This window comes from Apium graveolens, chromosome 2 (assembly GCF_009905375.1).
Source record: "Apium graveolens cultivar Ventura chromosome 2, ASM990537v1, whole genome shotgun sequence".
Taxonomy (NCBI): Eukaryota; Viridiplantae; Streptophyta; class Magnoliopsida; order Apiales; family Apiaceae; genus Apium; species Apium graveolens.
This window is the reverse complement of record NC_133648.1, coordinates 191,217,442-191,228,096: the sequence shown is the minus strand read 5'-3', so window position 1 is coordinate 191,228,096 and position 10,655 is coordinate 191,217,442. Positions and strand designations below refer to the sequence as shown.

General features: G+C 37.5%; 1 non-coding gene across 1 annotated transcript; it reads right to left on the bottom strand.

Moving 5' to 3' along the window:
- Positions 1–1,798: 1,798 nt before the first annotated feature.
- Positions 1,799–1,905, bottom strand: LOC141710110 (small nucleolar RNA R71). Its single transcript, XR_012570648.1, has one exon. It is a non-coding gene; the product is annotated as a small nucleolar RNA R71 (small nucleolar RNA).
- Positions 1,906–10,655: the final 8,750 nt, after the last annotated feature.

The window sequence follows — 10,655 nt, the reverse complement described above, 5'->3', positions numbered from 1 at the left end:
GGGATGCAGATTTCTGATTCTATTCTAATTCGAATTGGGAGACTTCTATGCTGCATGGGGCTGCTTTATAAATAACTCTAGGTCGTTTTTAATAAGTAATCAAGCCAAAGACATATCAAGGAGAGCGTAAGAAGACTGTTTTAGAACGATTCAACCAAGACGAAGAAGATCTTGTTTTTACTTGTGAACCTTTGTTTTAAGTTGTATTTGGATGCCAGTTTTCTTATTTGTGAACCTTAATTTTTTTTTGTACTTGGTTTTATTTATTCGATATAAAGACTACGTTTTATATACCATGCTTTCATCGGAACCCACGTTGATGATGAGTCTGATTATAGGCTAATCATTATAATTGGGTTCTTTTTTTTATGAAGTCTCATTATCGTGGGGTTCTAACGGATTTATTTATGGATTTCTTTAGTTAAATTATTTGATGCCTTAGTATTTGGTGATTGTATGATATCCTAGTATTGGTTGTGCGTATTCGTCTTATGAGCATCGCGAACTTATAAGATATTGTGTTAATTCTTAATAAAGCGAAAGTGAATTTAAAGATTTAGAACTTGCCATGCTAGCATGGGTTCATGTATTCGATATGCATGATTCGTAGGTAATTTTAACCATCTTACTTGCTCTATATAATCAATATAGATAACTTGTGCTTAAACCATTATATTGTCAAATTCTATAGACATATAGGGTCTCAATATAATTGGTGCCTATTCAGCTTCTATCTCTTTTGTGGATGTCTGGTAGTATGGTACTCGTGCAATGAAAGTTGGCGTTTATCAGTTTCGTGTTGTCTGATTAGTGTCATCACCATTGCATGTTAAGGTTAAGAACAATAAGGCTATTGAATGAAGTATTTAATGAAGTTAGAATCCCATGTTTGTCATATATATTAATTCAATCAATCTTATTCTCGTAGTTATAATCATTAGTTTAATTATTAGTTATAAACAACCTCAATTTGTCATCGTCTTAGCATTAAATAATAACAATACATTGTTGCTTAAGTGCATGAATTAATTAGTTAACCAATACAGTCTCTTTGGGAACGAACTAGAAAAGATTCTGTACTACTTGCGAACTTGTATACTTGTGTGTATTATTAGCGCGTGTTTAGCGACTAACAAGTTTTTGGCGCCGCTGCCGGGGACTGCAGTGTTAATTGATAGTTAATGTGCTTTCCATCAGCGGTCGTTAAAGTTCATTGACTCGGACATTGTTATTTATCTGTTTCCTTATCTTATTTCAGGTACTCTATCCAGGGTGTATGCATACGCGTTCACGTACTCATAAGAGAACACTGGATAAAGTCGAGGAAGAAGTTATGGTAGTTCATAAGGAAGTTTTTTAGGAAGAAAAGAAGGTAGAGGAAGAAGAGAAAGTCGAAGAACCAGTTGTAGTAGCTATGGGAGATCAAGCAGAGAATCTGAAGGCTTTGATGGACTATTCTCAGCCTAAGATTAATGACATTCATTCAAGCATCATCAGACCAGCCATCAGGGCTAACACTTTCAAGTCAAGCACGATTCAGATGATACAAAACTCAGTTTAGTTTGGGGATTCTCCTACTGAAGACCCCAAGATGAACATCGGGGATTTCATCGAAATCTGCGACACTTTCAAATTCAATGATGTGACTGAAGATGTTATCAAGCTACGCCTTTTACCATTCTCTCTGAGGGACAAGGCTAAGTGCTGGTTACACTCTCTACTAGCAGGATCTATCACCACTTGGGAGGATCTCGCATAAAAGTTTATCACTAAATGTTTCCCCATGGCGAAGACTGCTACAATCAGCAATGCTCTTACCAAGTTTGCTCAGCAAACTGGGGAATCTCTGTATGAGGCTTGGGATCGATATAATGAGATGCTAAGGAAGTGCCCACACCATGGCATGATTGGATGATTATTAATTATTTCTACAATGGATTTGGTGCTACTTCTAGACCCATGCTTGATGCATCATCAGGAGGAGCCTTGTGGGCGAAGAGCTACGATGAAGCTTATGAACTTATCAAACTGATGGCTGCTAATGAGTACTAAAATCCTTTCCAGAGACTGACTCAGAGGGGAAAGTCACAGGAATTCTAGAGTTGGACGCAGCAACTGCTATCGTTGCCCAACTTAAGGCTTTGACGATGAAGGTGGACACTTTGGCTAATTATGGAGTTAATCAAATCGCCAGTGTCTGTGAACTTTATGATGGTGCCCATGATACTGATCAGTGCGCAATTTCTAGTGAATCAGCTCAGTTCGTGAGCAACTTCCAGCGATCGCAGAACCTAGTGCCAGCCACCTATCATCCCAATAACCGCAATCATCCTAATTTCAGTTGGAGCAATGCTCAAAATACGGTTCAACAACCTTATCAGCAGTACCCAGCTAAACTGTACAACCCTCCTGGTTTTCAGCAACCACAGTATGCACCTAGACAGTTGACTAAAGAAGCTGAGGCTGAGAAAGAAGTAGAGCAACAGGATAAAGAAGTGGAACCAAGGAAGACTACTATTGAGCACACTATGCCTAATACATGGGAGAAATAGATCAATCCTCCACCGCCTTTCCCCAAGCAGCTACAGAAGAAAAAGCCGGACAGGCAATTTGAGAAGTTTTTGGAGGTGTTCAATAAACGTCACATCAACATACCTTTCGCCAAGGCTCTTGAGCAGATGCCTATTTATGCAAAGTTTATGGAAGGTATTCTCTCTCGGAAGGTGAAGCTAGATGATTTAGAGACAGTCGCTCTCATAGAGGAATGCAGTGTTGTGCTGCAACAGAAATTGCCTCTGAAGCTTAAAGATCCAGGAAGCTTCACTATTCCATGTACTATTGGAAAAGTGACTTTTGACATATGCTTATGTGACTTGGGAGCTAGCATCAATCTGATGCCCTTATCAATCTTCAAGCAGTTGGACTTATCTGATCCCAAACTGACTTATATGACCTTGCAGTTAGCCGACCGTTCTATTACATATCCGCGAGGTATTATGGAGGATGTCATGGTCAATGTTGATAAACTCATCTTCCCTGCTGGTTTCGTAATTCTTGATTTCGAGGAGGATAAGAAGATTCCCATAATCTTGGGAAGACCTTTCTTGGCGACTGGCCGAACCTTGATAGATGTGCAGAAGGGTGAGCTCACAATGCGAGTTCTAGATCAGGATGTTACTTTTATTGTGTTCAATGCTATGAAATTTCCTACTGATAATGAGGAGTGCTTAAAAGTGGAGTTGGTCGATTTGGTGGTCACATCAGAACTTGATCAATTGCTAAGGTCCGATGCCTTAGAGAAAGCCTTGTTGGGGAATTCAAATAGTGAAGATGATGAAGGTGAAGAACAATTGCAATATTTGAATGTATTGTTGGGAACCACGGACTTAGGGTGTTACTACGTTTTACGATAAAGATTACGAAAAGAGGATTACCTTGTTAATGGTTGATTCCACGCTCTTCTATTGTATTCCCAAATTTCCTTGAGCGAAGTGTGGCCTCCGTCTTCTCAAGTTATCCTCTCTTCTTGCTCCTTGGTGGCTACAATATGTTTTCACACAATTGCTAAGCAAGAAGAGAATAAGAATATATATAGGCTACAATAGGGACCATGGATAATTAGGTTGGGCCTTCTAATTACATCTTGAGCCTAGCCCAATGTAATTAAATATTAATTCAATCCACTAAAGAATTAATATTTGCACTACCTTTCCTAATACCGTAATTTAATTAATTCGGTTCCAATATTATTTGCTTATTAAATTCCCCATGTTTAAAATATCATATGTCCATTAATTAAATAAATTAATGATAATTTATTTAATTAATATCTTTTATCCTTGATCATCCACTCAACCTTTATTTAATTATGCCAGAATAAATTCCACCTGCAGGGTTTCACATAATTAAATCTTTTTGAGCTTTCAAGGGGACATCATTAACCCGAATATTATCAGGACATGGATTCCTTCAATAAATAATATCCACCATGTATATAATTCCATCACCCAAAATATAATGATATAATTCAAAAGAATTATTTCATATATAAATCAAAGCATGTAAATAATATACACGTGTCAATTACTATTTCCGGATTAAGAACCTAAGCATTAATAATAACATAGAATCTTAGTTCTCCTTCTTAATCAGTATTAAGGGAACAATTCTAAATTTGATCCTGTTCAATATACACAAAGTATACTAGTATTATTTATTAGTCAATATAAACTAATCTAAATAATACTACAGCCATACCAGTGGATTGTCCAACACCACCTGTGCTGTGAACCTTATTATATTATATAACCGTATTTAACAATCTAATATTTTGTATCCCATTTGATACTAGATTGTTCACAATATATAATATTAGACAACATGTAAACATTCAAATGATTCTCAAATAAACTGGCCAGAAATAAATGTACATACTTCAAATAAATATTTTCAGTATACACTAACAATCTCCCACTTATACTCAAAATATTCTATGTGTACATCATTGTTTATTTAATCCACTATTACATAAAAATCTATGTGTCCATCCATCTGACTCATATCGCTTCCACATGCTTGTCAAAAACCTTGGTTGGCAAGCTCTTTGTGAAAGGATCTGCTCGGTTGTCTTCTGATGATATGTGAGCCACAACTATATCCCCTCGCTTTACGATTCCTCGTATGAGATGATACTTACGTTCAATATGTTTAGCTGCTTTGTGGTCTTGTGGTTCCTTTGAATTTACCACAGCACCAGTGTTATCACAATACACCGTCAAGCTCCTAGGCAAATTAGGTACCACATCTAAGTCCAAAAGGAAGTTCCTGAACCATACAGCCTCCTTGGCAGCCTCAGAGGCTGCCACGTACTCGGCCTCCATGGTGGAGTCTGCAATGCATTTATGCTTTACACTCCTCCATATAACGGCTCCACCTCCCAAAGTAAAAACATATCCCGAGGTTGATTTCCTCTTATCCCTATCTGATTGGAAATCTGAATTAGTATATCCCAAAGGAAATAGATCTGAGGCCTTGAAAATATACATATACTCCTTAGTCCTTCTCAGGTACTTGAGTATAGTTTTTACTGCACTCCAATGTTCCTGACCTGGGTTCGACTGATATCTACTAACCATGCCTACAGTAAAGCAGATGTCAGGCCTCGTACATAACATAGCATACATTAAGCTTTCACATGCTGAAGCATAAGGAACTGCTTTCATGCTCTCTATATCCTTAGGTGTCGAAGGACACTACTTCTTAGATAGAGCAACTCCATGCTTAAAAGGTAAAAAACCTTTCTTGGAGTTCTGCATGTTAAAACGAGCTAATACTTCATCAATGTAGGGCTCTTGAGATAAAGCCAACATCCTTTTCTTGCGATCCCTTATAACTTTGATTCCAAGGATGTATGCCACTTCACCTAAGTCCTTCATGTCAAATTGTTTGAACAACCATGCCTTTACTGATGACAACATCTCAACATTATTTCCAATGAGTAAAATATCATCTACATATAGTACTAGAAAAACCACTACATTACCTTCACTTCTCTTATACACGCACGATTCGCTTGGACTTTGATCAAATCCATATGACTAGACTGCCTAATCAAAACGAATATTCCAGTCTCTAGATGCTTGTTTAAGTCCATAAATAGACCTCTTAAGCTTACATACCAGATGCTCTTGGCCTTCCTTAATGAATCCTTTTGGTTGCTGCATATAGATGGTTTCTTCAAGACTTCCATTAAGAAAAGCTGTCTTGACATCCATTTGCCAAATCTCATAATCGAGATGAGCTGCTATAGATAAAAGAATACGGATTGACTTAAGCATGACTACCGGTGAAAAGGTTTCCTTATAATCGATACCTTCTTTCTGAGTATACCCTTTCGCAACAAGTCTTGCTTTCCAGTCTTTCACCTTTTTATCTAATCCCCTCTTTTTCTTGTAGATCCACTTACATCCAATAGGTTTTATACCTTTGGGTGGTTCCACGAGCTCTCAGACCTGATTAGAATATATTGATTCTATCTCAGATTCCATCGCCTTTTTCCAAAGATCTGCATCTTTATCTTGTATTGCCTCTTCATATATACGGGGATCATCATCATGTTCACCAGGGACCACGTCTGAAGACTCTCCCAAAAACATGAATCTATCAGGCTGTTGAACAACCCTCCCACTACGACGAGGCACTGGTGCGGTATTAGTGACAGGTTGTACATTATGTTGTGGTTGTTCTACTTGTACTACAGCTTCATGGGTATTATTTGTCCCTCCCGCTAGTTCCTCTAAAACAACACTACTCATGGGTTTGTGATTCATTATATAGTCCTCCTCCAAGAATCTTGCATTGGTGCTAACAATGACATCCCGATTCTTCGGACTATAAAATAAATATCCTTTCGTTCCCATGGGGTAGCCTACAAACAACTTTACTTCTGTACGAGATTCTAACTTAGTCGCGTTCTTGTTCAGCACATGTGCTGGACAACCCCATATTCGAATATGTCTTAGACTTGGTTTATCCCTGGTCCACAATTCTAAGGGGGTTTTAGGAACCGACTTAGAAGGTACTAAGTTCAGAAGATAAGCTGCTGTCTCTAAGGCATGTCCTCAAAACGACTTGGGTAAATCCGAATAACTCATCATCGATCTAACACTCTCTAAAAGAGTCCGGTTCCTTCTCTCTGCTACACCGTTCTGCTGGGGTGTGCCTGGTGCAGTTAACTGGGATTCTATCCCATTTTCTGATAAATATTCCCTAAATTCTCCAAGCAAGTATTCGCCACCACGATCTGATCGTAGTGACTTGATACTTTTATTAAGTCGCTTCTCCGTTTTAGCTTTGTACTCTTTGAACTTATCAAAGCACTCAGACTTACGGTGCAACAAATAAACGTACCCATATCTAGAATAATCATCAATGAAAGTGACGAAATATTTATAACCACCTCTTGCTTGGATATTCATGGGTCCACATAAATCAGAGTGAACCAATTCTAATACTTGTTTGGCTCTATTCTCCTTTTCCTTGAAAGGCCTATTAGTCATTTTACCTTCCAAGCAGGATTTACAAACTGGAAATGGCTCCACTGCCAATGAGCTTAAAGGCCCGTCTACTACCAGTCTTTGAATCCTCCTCAAATTAATATAACCTAATCTCAAGTGCCAAAGATATGTTTGGTTCAAACTAGAAGGTTCATTTCCTTTAGTAGAGTTAGAAGATGTGTTGTTCAATTCCCTAAATTGCAGTTGCAGTGCAGGTTGACTAGGATTAATTATATACAAATTGTCTTGCAATGTACCAGAACATATAATTCGTTTATTTATCATAATAGAAACATTACGATCCAAACAAACATTATAACCATCCAAAGCAAGTTTAGAAACCGAAATTAAATTCCTTCTAAAAGAAGGTACATAAAGACAATTATTCAAAACCAAAATCCTATCAGAACCAAAAGATAAATGAATAACTCCTACTGCAACTACTGCTACTTTCGTAGCATCTCCCATGAACACGTATATCTCACCATCTCTAAGCATTCTGGATAGTTGGAACCCCTGCATAGAATTACAAACATGATCAGTGGCTCCTGTATCTACACACCAAGTGCTCATAGATATAGCCGCTATAAATGTTTCTGTAACTAGAGAAAAAGACATACCAGTATTGTTTGTCTTCTTAGGAAGAGGACAATCCTGTTTCCAGTGACCTGACTGTTTGCATCTGAAGCACTTTCCCTTAGGCTTTTTCACACCACCCTGAACTCCCACTGCCTTCACAGCTTTCTGTGTCTGAGCCTTTTTCTTCTTCTTAATACCTTTCGGTTTAGAGGAAGAACCTTTCTCAGCCACATTCACTTGAACACTCTGCCGAAATAATCCTTCAGCTGCCTGAAGTTCTGTCAGCAGTTCCGCGAGACTATACTGCCTCTTGTTCATGTTGTAATTCAAGCGGAACTGCTCAAAACTCTTGGACAAGCTCATAAGGATAATATCAATCTGGGTTTCCCCGTCAAGTTCAGCACCAAGGATCTCTATCTCATTCAGATGCGACATCATCTTGAGAACATGATCCCTTACAGGTGTACCTTCAGCCATCTGAGTGTTCATTAAAGCCTTCATGGCTACTTGCCTAGCAGCCCTATTTTGATCTCCAAAAAGTTCCTTGAGATTAAAGAGCATATCCGAAGCAGTGGCCATAGACTGATGCTGATGCTGCAAAACACCCGACATTGCTGCCAGAATGTAACATCGCGACATCTCATCAGCCTTAATCCACCATTTATAATACTCTTTCTCATCTTCAGGAGCATCAGCAGCAGGCTGTTCAGGTTTGGGTTCATAAGTGCAAAACTTGTACTCCTTAGCAGTCAACACAATGTCCAAATTTCGTTTCCATTCAATATAGTTAGGTCCGGTAAGTTTGTTATCCTTAAGTATGGTGAATAGTCGATTAAAGCCCATTTTATCCTGAGAATCATGCATAAAAACATCACATAAATAAGGGTGCATTAATTATTAAGATATATTGATTCCTCTAACAATTATTAAAATTTAATGCTAACATATAAACACCATAAGCTTCTGGTACGCCACGATGTGTGACATGTATACCACCTAATTTTGTTTAAATGTTACTTCGGTCCTATTACTAAACAATATGCCACGTTGGGGTGGACTATATTATTTTTCATAGCTAAGTGTATACCATCATCAAATCTTAAATTATTCGAAATCTATGGAACTTGGTACGCCACGATGGGTGGCGTGTATACCTTCCAATATTCGTAATTTTGCCTTGAATAGAATACTTCAATTCTATATCCATCAATAGTTTGATTTCCAGGTAGTGGAGGAGTCACATCGGTCTCGCTTAAAACCCACAGCCTTACAAGTTCGATGAACCCATTTTTGACAAAATCGCCCCAAATCAGAAATAAAGAAAATCCGTATTTATTCCTTTCAAAATTTATTAATTTAAGAAGTTTATTCTAGTAATTTCTATAACATTCTAGACACCATAAATTACATGCCACGATGGGTGACATATATATAATTTATATTCGTCTTTATGTTAAATTACCTACAACTAATAATGGAGACCATGGGATTTAATTTCATATTAATTCCCTCTCCTACTTAGAATTTTTTTTTATTTATTAAAATTGAGGAATTTTAAAATTAAATGGGGCCCTATGTTGTTATAATTGTGTCTAATCATGCATTCAAAATACACACATAATTTTAGCAACATATAACATTTAATTAAAGCAATAAATAAAATTTATGTCCATGTCATCCTAATTAAGTTAAACATGCAATTTTAAAAGAATTACACACATAATTAACGACACACATAATCAATAAATTAAAGCAATAATTAAAATTTAATGGAAAAAATTAAAATAAATTTTCCACTATTATGGCCCTTGAAAAAAAATCCAGCTCTCAAAAAAAAAATCTGCCCCAAGCGCGCCCCGACGCCCCCAGCAGCCCCAGCAGTCCCAGTTGCCGCAGCGACCCCAGCAGCCCCAGCTGCCGCAGCGGCCGCAGCGCGCCAACTGTTGCTTTTCTGTGAGTTTTGTTTTGATTTTGTTCAATCCAAACATCAACAGCAGCCCCTTGTAATTGCACAGCGGAACAAAAAACTACCAGAATTGATTTCTGATCGCACATAACTATTACAAAATACTCGGAACAATTACAAAAAAATAGATCTAATACAAAACTAATTTTGTAAAATCTATTCTAACACGATCAACCCTCGTGTAAATTACAACCACGATTAAACCACGTGGAAACCAAAACAAAAATTAACCACGATTAAACCACGTGGGATCCAAACACATAATTAAAATATACATGGCCATAATAGTGGATTAACAACCTGCATCAAAACCAATACAAGCAAAACACTATATACACGCATATATAATTACGACATGGACATTATATCATAAAACGTAGAACCCGTTACCAGGCTATTGATACCAATTGTTGGGAACCACGGACTTAGGGTGTTACTATGTTTTACGATAAAGATTATGAAAAGAGGATTACCTTGTTAATGGTTGATTCCACGCTCTTCTATTGTATTCCCAAATTCCCTTGAGTGAAGTGTGGCCTCCGTCTTCTCAAGTTATCCTGTAATAACCCCAAAATTTTTCAACTTTTTGTAACCCTTGTGAATAGTGTTTTAGCTGAATGAGAAAACTTTTCACGCCACACTATGTAGGGGTTCTGTTATGGATATTCTGGGATTTTATTAGTACTCTATGAAGTATATAAGTGTATGTAAATATCGTCAGAACCCAATTCCGAACACTTTGGTTTTTCCCGGAAATCCATAAGATACGGAGAGAATTGAGTATAAGGTAACAGGATAAAAAGGATTTAAATTAAAGGATTATAATAGAGGATCATAAAAAGGAATATAATGTATTGAGAAAGGTTAAGGGAACCTAAGTAATAAGATCCCGGGTATGATCCTTCAAACGATAAACGAGAACGAAAGTTAAGCGAACCGCACAACAGATCAGCGGTCATTAGGCAAACGATTAGGAAGCTAATCAAAGGGATTAATGGGAGTGATGTCATCCAACCAATAGAAAGAAGACAAGGAAGGAAGGATGACATCATGAG